This window comes from Zootoca vivipara, chromosome 11, assembly GCF_963506605.1.
Source record: "Zootoca vivipara chromosome 11, rZooViv1.1, whole genome shotgun sequence".
NCBI classification, from domain to species: domain Eukaryota; kingdom Metazoa; phylum Chordata; class Lepidosauria; order Squamata; family Lacertidae; genus Zootoca; species Zootoca vivipara.
This window is the reverse complement of record NC_083286.1, coordinates 53,770,594-53,783,564: the sequence shown is the minus strand read 5'-3', so window position 1 is coordinate 53,783,564 and position 12,971 is coordinate 53,770,594. Positions and strand designations below refer to the sequence as shown.

At 40.8% G+C, this 12,971-nt stretch overlaps 1 non-coding gene across 1 annotated transcript; it reads left to right on the top strand.

Annotated features, from left to right (window-relative positions):
- Positions 1 to 4,005: 4,005 nt before the first annotated feature.
- Positions 4,006 to 4,091, top strand: LOC118077372 (small Cajal body-specific RNA 18). Its single transcript, XR_004691628.1, has one exon. It is a non-coding gene; the product is annotated as a small Cajal body-specific RNA 18 (non-coding RNA).
- The last annotated feature ends 8,880 nt before the right edge of the window (positions 4,092 to 12,971 follow it).

Sequence of the window (12,971 nt, the reverse complement as noted above, 5' to 3'; positions counted from 1 at the left end):
TTTTTTGGAATTGGGGGGGGGGAGAGAGAAGGAACTCGTCTTTTAGGAGGGACAGGGAACTGGGTAGACGAGGCTCGATACTCCGCATGGTCATAAGAATTACTACAAAAACGGGGAATTCCTCGTGTGGAATCTGCGCCCGCGGGTGTCAAACTGGGCGGGGAAAGCAGAGGAGCGGTTTTCGGCGCGGCAGATTCGTGCCAGCCGTTTCCGGGGCAACGCGGCCTGCTTCAAACTAAAGCGCCTACTCAGGAGTGTCTGTTTCTGGGTGGGTTAATAATAATAATAATAATAATAATAATAATAATAATGATAATGATAATGATAATAATAAAATTTGTGTGCGGGCCCATCACCCATATACAGTTGAAACTCGGAAAATTAGAATATCGTCGAAAAGTGCATTTATTTTGTAGCAGGGGTCCAAAGGGCCACAATTAAGGTGATAATGTAAGTCCCAGTAAATCTTGGGATATGCTTATTTATATTAGAAGAGTTATGGTAACCTGATGCTTTAAAGAAACTGATGATTCAGCAAGAAGCCGTCCCTACTGAGATAGGTCAGCTAATACGCAAATTACAAAGATACAGCTCACAAGCTAAGAACATAATTTCCCAACATGCATACCAACTCACAGTATAACATATTACTGAGAATCAAAGTTTAGTTAACAATGCTTATTGCACATGCATATTAAACATGAAATGAGGTAATGATGAATATTAAATATAAAATGATGTAATGATTTATATGATTGGTTAAAATCAAAATCCTTCGTCTTAAATGTTATAAATTCCTCTGCCCCACGTTGGGCAGGGTTGCATTTTTGCGAAACGATTCGACTGTAACCCTATTGCTTCGCAATAAACAAAATGGACTCCTAACTCCTCTCGTCTCTGAGTTTTATTGGCCTAACCAAGAAGATAAGCCATTTTTTTGGCATGCAACAATTTCAGTAATGCAACTTATTATTATTATTATTATTTTAATTTTAATTTTTTCACATGCTTTCTTTTGGAAATTCCACAGTAATAAAACAAATAGTTAAAATAATACAAAAATAAACATCGCTATTACATTTCATTAATTACATTCCATTTATAATTGACCCGCCAAATAATTACAATTACAACAAATAACATATTGACGCTTGACGTATCTTGCTTTGCATGTCATGCATCTATCTCATATATTGGTTTCACCTTTTAAGTTGCGTTACTGAAATAAATGCACTTTTCGACGATATTCTAATTTTCCGAGTTTCACCTGTATTTCAGGGCGGTTCACAGTATTAAAAATAACAAAATAAAAACTTAGTTGGTCTTTAAGGTGCTACTGAACCAAAATAAAAACTTAGTTGGTCTTTAAGGTGCTACTGAACCAAAATAAAAACTTAGTTGGTCTTTAAGGTGCTACTGAACCAAAATAAAAACTTAGTTGGTCTTTAAGGTGCTACTGAACCAAAATAAAAACTTAGTTGGTCTTTAAGGTGCTACTGAACCAAAATAAAAACTTAGTTGGTCTTTAAGGTGCTACTGAACCAAAATAAAAACTTAGTTGGTCTTTAAGGTGCTACTGAACCAAAATAAAAACTTAGTTGGTCTTTAAGGTGCTACTGAACCAAAATAAAAACTGAACCAGGAATTTTTTTATTTTACTTCGATCCAGACCAACACGGCTACCTACCTGTAGCCAAGATAATAACACAAAATGCATAATTAAAACAAGAAGAAAAGCAAAACAATAACCCCCCCCCACCAAGGTTGGTGGTGGATTCTGGCTCCTCACAGACCTGTGATTGCTAGCACTTATTAACAAACCAAAGTTCCCAGGATTCTTTGGGGTGTGTGGTTTAGATTTATGGTGTGTACCCAGCAAACCTCTCAAGGATTCCCGCTCCCTGCATCTCGTAGCTGCAAGGAGCCACTTAAAAGCCCCCAAAGAAGCGAGCAAACATGCAAATCCACCAGTTTTGAACCATGTACCTTTTATCATTTTATCTCTCTGAGTCTCCCAAACAACTACGTCATTGGGCAGCCAGGATAAATACTGATAGTAAATAAGCAAATAAGATAGTACTGTAAATAAGATGTCTGCAAACATGACGTGGAGGCTGGCAACATCAACCCCACCAGGAGACAGCCGGTCAGGCTGTGCATCTATAGCACCAGGCAAGAAATGTCTGCTGGGAGGAGCGCAGAGAGAAGAAACTGTGGATCTGTAACAGCAAAACTGGCCGCCTTCATCTTCCCCACAGCAGCGCTTGTAACTTTCCTGCTGGTTGACTTCACTCCCAAAGGCGCACTTCCTCCATTATCTCAAGAGGCAGACGGATGCCAACAACAGCAAAGCACAAAACTAAAAAGCTTTCCCATCTTTGTGATCGTTGGTAGGTCCCAATAATGTTATTACCTTACTGGGTAATAATCCCTTTGTAGTAGACCAGCACAACATCCTGCAATTTTTGCTTGAATATTCTCCTTTAGCTGATTTCTGTTGCTTCTTAAATGTTTATAGATGGTTTTTGGAAAATTCATGGTGGGCACAGATAGTGAACCTCCAAAACACAGGTTGTTCGGTCGTGCAAAGCCACTCAGTGGAGAGAAAACGAGAGGGCTGTTACTACACCCCTTGCTTGTAGACTCCTGGCATATCTGATAGGCCAGTGTGGGAAGTGGGGTAGATGGATCTTGGATACGATCCATCAGATATTTCATTGAATCCATTTGGCCTTTCCCGACTGGATGGCGTTCAATCACGTACTGTACCAGCAAATTTGTGTTGTGCAATTATTGCTCAGCAAGCACTCTTTCCTCAAAAGATAGTAAACTTTTTGCTTTATCTGCAGAAGGTCTCAGGGTCCAGTCTCTGGCATATCCAGTTAAAAAGGGTCAGGTAGAAAGAAGGTGATGAGAAAGACACTTGTGAGGGACTCCAAATCAGAGGAGACAATATTGGGCTATATACAAGCACCAGGTGTACCTAAGACATTCCTACATTCTTTGGGATAGATTGCTAAATTAAGTTTTTAAAAATGCAAAGGGGCAAAAAGAAGAAGAAGCCAACAATCACATACTGTAATCAATAGAGGCCCAAATGCTGTTTCAAATCTCATGGGTTGAACCTAATTGTGAAGTTTTGTAGCACTGGTTTCTTTTAACAGCCTGGGTTAACGCTAGCAATTGTTAGTATCCTGTTTTGAAGGGGAAGCAGCAGTATGCATGGCTGTCTACACTATCAAGTGTTTCCACTGCATTATGAGGCATTTATATTTTGTCAAAATAAATATGCACTGAAACAAGATAATATATATGACAAGCCGAAGCTGGGAGCTTTAGTGGAGGGTGATACGGCATACTAGACCATGTTTTTGCTATCATTTATTGTGAAATCACTTTGAGATGCTTCATAGGAAGTGATTCATGAATGAATAGATACAAGGCTGTCAGTTTCATGCCTTTTCTGTCATGAAGAACCTTGAGCATCTCAGATTGTTGTTCTTGGGTTATTATGCATACCAGAAATAGATGTATGCAGCCTTCCCAAAGCAGTAGCATATTATGTAAAATACCGGAAAAAACATTATCAGCCTTCTGTTGTCATAGTTCTTGGGAATCGTAGATTCAGTGATCCTGTTTGCAAGCCCTCTTCTTTGCCCTGCTGCAATGGGTTTTCAAGCTCTCTTTCCCCCTCTGCTTCTGCAGTCCTTAACTTATGCGTCAACAATCCCAGGATTTTCTCTGCTGACTGTTAACCCAGTCTTATCATTTTGTTTTAATTTGCTATTGCTGTTACTTCCTTTTCTCCTGTCTGTTTCAGTGTAGGGAGAAGATGCATACAGTACATACATCCATAGATATATATTTTTTTAATATATATGATTCTGCACTGGGAGTGGAGGCTCAGGAAGGTGGAAAAGGGGGCTAGATCAGGAGTGAGAATAATTTTTTTAATCTAACTTGTTCATATGCTAAAGTATGAGAAACTCTCACCATTGCAGTTCCTGGTCTGTGATGAATAGCCCACTGCGCAATCTGAGTTCTGTGGAACTGAATGATGGAATTTGTGCTGACAAAGGCATCTGAGACCAAGAAATAACTGTTATGTCCCTAGGGCTGCAGTTGGCTGGCTGCTGACGTACAAAAAGAAACTTAAGGAACAACAAAAGGTGTTCCTTAAGTGTTGCTAAGTAGATTTAAGCACAGCCTGTCTATATTATGGATATGTCATAGTTAAGAGTGTTGAACCTGGGGAGATCTGATTGGTGAGATCTTTACCCAGCCATGAAACCTCCTGGCTGACTTTGAAACAGTCGTGTGCTTTCAGCCTAAACTACCTACCTGAGTAAGAGTTGCTTCTGAATGCCAGGAAACTGCAGGAGGGGAGAGGGCTCTTGTGCCCTGCTTGTGGGTTTCCCCATGGCATCTGTTTGGCCACTCTGAGAGCAGGGTGCTGGACTACATGGGCCATTGGCCTGCTCCAACAGGCTCGTCTTAGGTCCCTCATAGGACGGTTCGGAGGAGAACCATATATCTGACTCATTGCAGGAGTGGCTAGATCCATTACATTTACTGTATATTCCTGCATATAAGACTACTTTTTAACCCAGGAAAATCTTCTCAAAAGGCGGGGGTCGTCTTATACGCCTAGTCGTCTTATACGCCGGAATATACGGTATATCTCAGTCAGTAGAGCATAAGACTCAATCTCAGGGTCATGGGTTGGAGCTTCACTTTGGGCAAAAGATTGGGGTTGGATTAGATGACTCTTGTGGTCTCTTGCAATGCTACAATTCTGTGAAACTCACTCTGCCCCCATTCCAAAACTTTTAACCTTTTAAATCCCACTGTGTAAGAATTGGTACCTTCCTGACTTTCAAATGCTACAATCTTTATGGACATGTTAATATCCCAAACATTGAACTCTTTTACCTCCATGCCTCATGAATGTATTCAGTGGGGCAGCTAAAATTGTGCCCATGCTGTTTTTAGAATAGGACTTGCATTGTACCAAGGCACACCCCATTTGTGCTGAACTGTTCCAGAAATTAAGCACACTCATATATCAGTTACCTCTGGATACTTTTCACGGAATACAGGCTTTTCTCCAAAAGCAGCAGAAGCTTCTCATCCTCTTGGTGAGAAACATTTAAGCCTTATGTCACCTTGCAAGGAGGGGCTGCCATGTTGTAACCCTACCCTTCTAACTGCTCATAGCAATAGAACTCTTACATCATTTGTGAAAGGCTTTCTCTTCGAGTTTGTGGTCTCCCAAATTCGATAAAGTCCCTGTTTTATTATTTGGCTTCTGTTGCTTGATTTAAAAACAAAAAACAAATAAATTAAAAAAAACATTAGCTATGCCAATGCAATTACAGCAGGGATTAAAGGCAAAATAAAACAACAAGAAGAAAATTACACTGGGAGCAAGGGATCATGGTTACTAACAATTATATTTGTTCTCCGTTGCAGATTTCTTCACGTGGCCCTTGGATTCTGCAGCGCAAGCTGCCATGCAGAGAATGAAACAAATGCAAGTAATCCACAGTGTTTAATGGCAGGCTGGTTTTTTAAATAAATGAAATGAAAGGATTCCTAATAGTATAGTGTGCTATTGGTTTGGTTTTGCCTTGTCTTGTCTGTAGGTTGTTAGTGACTTCCTCCCATTATGGCAATGGTCCAGAGTTTTTCATGGATGTGAAAAACTTACAGGTAGCTTTTCTCCTGCCTTCCTATGATGCATTACAGTGAGTCTGTACAGGGAGTCCCTATAAGCAATAGGGAAAACAGACCTTTTGTTGCATTTCCCTTAACTATAGTTGAAACAGCATTAAAGGCTGAAATCCATAAAGCTCCTACCACTGAGGAGGCCCATCACATATGTCATAAAGTGTCATGGAATTCACACCTCGTCTAGCATAGCTGAGAGCTTTTTACCTGCAACTCTAAACAGCTTCAACAGGGTACATACAGGTTGCTATCTTGTACCCCTGCAGAGATGGAATAGAGGTATTCGCCCTGTCACACCTTATTCCATTAAACTTTACTTTTTTAATAAGCTTGACTTCATTGCTTTTGGTCTGTCAGAAACAACCATAAACCAAATAGGAATGTGAATTGTTTTATTGGCACTTCTTTGCTATAATAATGTTTGCTCTTCAGAAGTGTTTATTCAGGAACCCCTAGAAGCCTTAATTATTTTTAAAAACCACAAGCCCTATAATGGGAGGTCTACCTTTTATGCCTCCTGTTCACTTAGGTACAAGCCCCATCATGTTCAGTGGGGCCTACTCCCAAGTAAGGATTCCTTACTTAGTATTCCTGCCCTTCCTGCCCTAGTCTTCACATTTCGATTTGGATTGTTTCTCAAAAGGCCAGAGTACTTTTTTTTCTCCTAGGATAGAATTGTTCAAGAAAAACATTGTGGACCATCATAGGTTTAACACTGAAATATATTTCCCTATCAGCTTATACTTCGCTATTCTGCCAGATGCAACCAGGGATGCTGATATGTATGTCTGCATGCAAGATGCAAATTTCTTGCATACAACAGCGCACAGATGAGAACCTTTTGTAAAATGCTTTTGGGGAAGAACCGATGTGCATAAAAGGAGGTATTGTAGTACCTTTTCCCATCCTCTCACCATCGTTCCAAATTGGGGCCACCAGGATCTGGCTGGCGCTGGGCTTAAACTCACCCTTCAACTGATATAATATTTGTTTACTCTACATATATATATATATATATCTGAATTTTTTAAATAAAAATAATAATGGTATACTGATACTTTACCAGACATGCAACCCACTGGCAAATACACAGGTGGATGTGTTTAGGGTCAGAGAGCCAGTCAGGTACATTCTGTAAATGTCAACTCATCCTCAATTCTGCACATGAGAAGGATTATGCTTTTGAAATGGGAATTGCCAACCTCATGCAAATACAGCGTTTTCAATGCAGTACACTAGAAAATAAGTCCCAGCAGCCTCCCACATATTCCAAAGTATTTATTTCACAATATTTTATGCACAGCTGAAGGACAGTGACTGTTTGTTGTTTTCCTACAAACAGAAAGTGTAGTTTACAGATCTGTTCAAAATGGAAAAATATTTCTTTTACCAGCAGTATCATTTCATCTACATTTTTGGGACTTGCCTTCAAAAGTCATTCAAGTACCTTCAGAGCAGCCGACCTATCCACCTGTGGTGACTAAGACTCGGCATGCGCACAGCAGATCCTGGATTGGGTACTGCTAGGCAAATCCTTATTTCCCTCTAGCACATCCATTTTTACTGTCAGGCCTTTGTGTTCTTCGAACAAATCTAGTGTTTAAGGGGAATGCTATTGGCTGCTTGTATTTAAAATATTCAGCCTTAATTCAGAGAGCAAACTGTTCTGTTATACCTTCAAATACATAAAAATCCAATGGGTTGAGGAGACAGGCGTATACGGGCTTGTACGATATATTTTGATTGGCACAGTTATAGGATTTTTGTAGCTGGCTATCCATAATCCCAAGGCGTTCTGACCACTAAAATTACACTCCTGTTACAGTTTAGCAGTCTGACAATGAGAAACAAGCCCATGTTGTTAATGTAGTGCTGGCATGAGGAGGAAATATGGCTTAGTGCTAATACACCTTTACGAACGCTTGCACAGCTTGCAGTAGCCTGGTCAGCCACTGTAAATTCTTGCATACTTTATTTCTATTACATAATAATAATAAAAATTCAGGCAATAGAAGCTTCCAGCAACCAAGAACTTAAAGGTGCAATAAATAGGAAGCAAGAAAAAAAAACCTGTCATAAGTAAAAAAAAAAAGGACAATAGGAATGTAATGCTTCTGTTCTCTTAATCCTGTTTCAGGAGTTCAGGAGCAGGCTGTGTGACTGTGTGCTCCTCTCCCAACACCCTCAGTGTGAATTTCCACTGGCCTTAACTTTCGTTTCAGTATCACCACTGGTGTCAGTCAAGGTTCCTACTTAAGCATTATCTGCAACCAGCAGTGGTACTGATGTAACAGAAAAATATGACTAGCAGGTGGTGGGGAAGAGGAAACACACAGACCCATGGCCTGCTACCAGTGTCTTAATCCTGGTACGTACATAATATTGCAGCATGGTTTTAAATAGGTATGACCGTGCAGACAAATAGCTGATTTCACTGGCAGTTTCATAGGGTATAGGTCTGACCAGTCTCCCCTCAATAAATAAAGTTATGGTCCTGGGCCACCCTAATGCCCAGCTATGACAATTGGCTTCAAGGGGACAGCCAGCCCTATAGGCCAGCCAATTTACTTTGGGGGGCTTAGATTCAACGCAAACTATCCGTGTTCATTGAACATGCATGTGATGAAGTTGTGCGAACACCCTGTTGTGAACCCCTGTTTATTGCATTGCAGTAATTTGAAGCCTTGAGCAAAGGAGGCTAACCTGTGGCTCTCCAGCTATTTTTGGACTACCACTCCCAGCGTCGCTGACCACTTGGCATGCTGGTTGGGGCTGGTGGTAATTGGGGTGCCTCAGGTTAGTCACCCTTGTCCTAGAGAAGTGACAAAAATAAAGCCAGCGAAGATTTAAAAAAAAAAACAAGTCCGCACCCACCCAAGCAGTGTGGGAATCAGTCTGCTGCTGAAGGAAGAGGATAGACAAAGAGAGCTGTCTACCTTCTTGCTGGTAGTGGCTGCAGATTTCTTCCAGCCTCAGTTGATATGTTCCTGCTGCTGCATAGAAAATCTATGTAACACCCCTTTCTCAACCTGTGATCACATTGCTGGAAGGAAGGAAGTAACAAAAGTGGGTTGGGTTGGTTTTTTTTTTGCTAGCTACGGCACCATTCATGGAATACGTAGTGATCAATGAGTGTTTCATCAGCACAGGATCACCGGCTAATTGCTACAGTAAGAATTTCACACATGAATTCGTCTCTGGGAGCAGTTCCAATAATTATAAAAAGATCCAAGCCCAAATTTAACTGACACATAATTATGAATTAGTGACTCAGGAAAAAAATTCCTTAAGTTGCTCACTGGTGACGTGTTCTTCCCATACTAGCTGGGCTAAGTATGGAGAAGTTACACGCTGGTCTATTTGTTGCTAGGGAATCTTCAACATTGTTAATTTGATTGCTATCCCCATTCAATTGTCCTTTATTATGAGGAATGCAATATATGCTGCATTCTCTCCCCCCCTCAATTTGTGGGTCTGAATGCATTTTTTTTTGCTGTTAATATGCATGCTGATTAATTATGAATGTGTGTTCCTACAAAGCAGGGTTTTCCATGTTAGCAAAAGGGGGTGCGGGCGAGCAAGCATCAGTGTCTGCACATCCACACTTTTGGGCAGATTTCCCTTTAAAAAGCTGTGTATGGGGTGGAGGCTTAGAAAACTGCTTGGGGAAAGGCCATTAAACCCTGCTGCATATGCAGTTTGGATTCTGTGCATTGCTAGACTGCATCTGTTGTTTACAGTGAATACTGAACTTGCTCCATGGACTTTTAAACATGTCTACTTCAAAACAGTCAACAGTCTACTTACAACTCCAAAGGCAATTTCTGGTGACATTTAAAGGTTTCCCCACAATTATTAACACTCAGTCTTGAAAAAATAGTGATTGAGAATAATGGTGAAAAGGCACACAGTGCGAAAGTACTCTATCGGGAATATTTTAAAATGATGAAATAAATGACACCAACCACCTTTTTGAACTGTGCTAAAGAGTTTTAAATGACATTTAAATGGCTGACGAGGAAGAGAGAGAAGGCATGTTTGTGCAGGGCAATACCAGTGAATTGGCTTTTTAAAAAGTAAGTCCCAAGATATCTAAAAACAGATAACATAAAAATTACATACATCAAATATATTTAACATGAGATCCTTCTGAAAATCTTTTGCAGTTAAATTAAATATGACAGTTATTTACTCAGTTCATATCTCTTTCTATACTAACAGATTTTTTAAAATATACACAGATATAATACATAATATAAATAAATTCTCCTTGCAGTGCTGTAGTGAAATACCATTATCCTCAGGAAGAACATTAGCCACATTTTATAAATACGTTTTCTAGGATCACTGTGAAAGTGGGTTTTGCAGCTCCCTTTCACTTAGCCTACCTGGTTTAGAGTTATGGTTGGCAATGCATTGTGATTCAATTGCAGCTGGGGCACTTTCAGACATTGCACAACTGGATACACAGGGACAGGTGCAACTAGAGAAACTCTGTGAACACATACTTTCTGCTTAGTCTAGGGTGCAGGACTAAATTCTGCATTGCACTGGAGAAATCAGGAGCAGTCACCCAGGTTACACACACACACACCCCCGGACGTTTAAGGGGCAAATGGTCTAGTTCATCGCAACTGGCAGAGTGCCCCAACCTCAAGCTGATTGTATGGGAGACGGAAGATTTGATCCTGGGAAGAGAACATGATGCAGAAAGAAAATTACCTGGCTGCTGCAGTACTGACTGTGGCTTGGATGCTGCTATTCTAGCCTTTATATCATTTAATTGACCATTACTGTGCATTGGGCTAAAGGAAAAAAAGAAGTGCCTGGAATTTATTATTGTAAAAAGCTTCAAAGGAAATCTCTTCAATCATGCTGGAAAGAGACAGTTGTGGTATAAAGAAAGTTGTTTGCCAAGGTCAAGGAGAAGAATGGCTTTGTTCAGTGAAGGCAACATACTGATTGTGCTTCCTTATTCTATCAAGCTTCAAACCCACAAAGCTGGCATGCCTAAGCACAAGGGGTCAGTCCTGGCAACTGCTGGGGAAAGGCTCTGTCCAACATTGGTTTGCTGCATGAAGGAAGTCACAAGAGAAAGAGGCAAAGTTTGCCATGAGAACTGGTACTTTCTATGCCCAAGTAGGGTGTGAATGAGCAACAATGGGGGGGATGGGGTCAGGGGAGGATTCCCTTGACTGGAGCATTATTGGGTAATTTCACCACAGCAGGTGCCATGAGACTGGCTGAAACCTAACTGGGCACCTTTGGCAGGGGCAAAAAACTACCAAACAGAAGCTCAAGGCACTGTAGAAGTGAAGCAAATTCAGCTGAAGGAATAATGTCTCAAGTGCATGCTGAAGCAATCATTACTTGCCATAGTTACTGGTTTATGAATTAGGAATATGAAAAGCTATATTAAGCCATGGTCCCCAGAATAGTTCCATTTTGTATTATAACCTCTGTTCAACCGCGATGTTAATACACTGGAGTGTTGCAGCAACGGATTTGTAAGTGCACATTAGAAATGCCGAGTGAGAGACACGATTTTTGCATACAAGGTGACTGCAGAACTTTACTTGCTTCTCCCTCTCTCTGCATGTTGCTCTTCCAAGGACTCGATACTGCAAGGTGTTGAGCACCGTAGCCTGAATCAGCAGGACCTCAATATGCAGACTGCTGAACTTTTTAAAAAGAGAGCAGTGACCCTTGGGACTTATCACCTGCTAAAAATGGGCAAGTATTCCAGTTCTTTTCTGAATCGGATCAGAATGCTTAGGACCAGTCCGTTGGTAAAAAACTGTATTCTATTATAAGGGAAATACTTCACAAGCTGGGTATTCGATTTGCAGCAGTTAAAATTAGTCTGATGAGAGTCCTTTTAACAAGCCTAACACCGTCTTCAAAGATCCACTGCCAGAGATGCAAGGCCGAATGCAAGAATGATTTAGACATGGCGGTTACATATTTTGAAAAGGCCCGTCTGTCACATATTTTAAGTCTTTACCCTGCACAAGCAGCAAGTCTCCCTCTTAGAATTGGCTAGCTGCCTAAGTTCAAGTCGCAGGAAGTTGCTCTGCTTTTCTGATGCTATCTGATAGTAGGTTGAGTGTTGCCTTTGCAAAGTTCAATAGTTTTGAAAGCAACTGAATAGGTAGGAATTGCAGGTGTACTTTAGTGTTGAAACAATAGAGAGTTGAGAAAGCTGTTTACTGTACTTTAAACATTCTTTAAGCCAAAGATTAAAAACCATATTGATGAAACAGTTTCTATTTGCTACACTGGTCATGTTCACATCCTGGCTTGGCAAGTGAGGATACACATGCAGGCACTTCCCTCTTCCCTTTGCACAGGCAGGGAAATACGTCAGGAAGCTGCAGTTAGCCATGGCTTCCTATAATGTGCAAACCTAGAAAGTATGGTGAATGTCTTTCAAACAAGCCAGGATGCAAAGCCATGGTTTAACATTGGCTTCCAGATCCTGGGTTGTTTGGAAACCATTAACCATAGTTTCTTGGTTTGCGTGTAATGGCAAGTCATGGTTAACAGTGGATTCCTGCTTCATTGCCAACTTACTTAAAAGCACTGTGTGTCAATGCTGAGATTGGGCAGATCCAGTTTCTTAAGCCATGTTTCATTAGGCAATCGAGTCTCTGATGGGGAAGTGGTGCTATTAACGCTATTGCATATTAGTGCCCTGCTAGGAAGTTAAAATAATTTCCCTACCCATTTTGGTTTGCTTCAAATTGCTGGTAACGACGCAAGGCCAACAGTGCTAATATCTCATTCTATTTCTCCCAAAAGGCCTCCCTGCCAACCAGCACTTTGCTAACCAATCAGATATGGTACCACACAACTTTTTCCGTGGTATGAAGCAACTGCCCTCCATAACTGGCTTGGAAACAAATCACAAAGTTGGTTGAAGGCAAACCTTCCATTCAGGTTGCCCAGCCAGTCCTATGTAAGCTCTGCCAGACTGTATCTTAACTTCACAATGATTCCTCACATGGCCAGGGAATCTGTCCTGCAGATTGGCACTGCCACTAGTAACTGTAAGGACTACTCAACTATGATAACAAGGAACTGACCTTTTTTGTGAAGTATTTTGGACCTTGTACCCCTTACTCCCTTTCCTCACAATCACAGTAAAAGCAATGTGTTCTCATACATATTCATAGGATAAAAGAGGCATAAAGATTCTGGATTGGTCCGAGTAACCTGCAGCAGTTTGCAGTGGAGCTGTA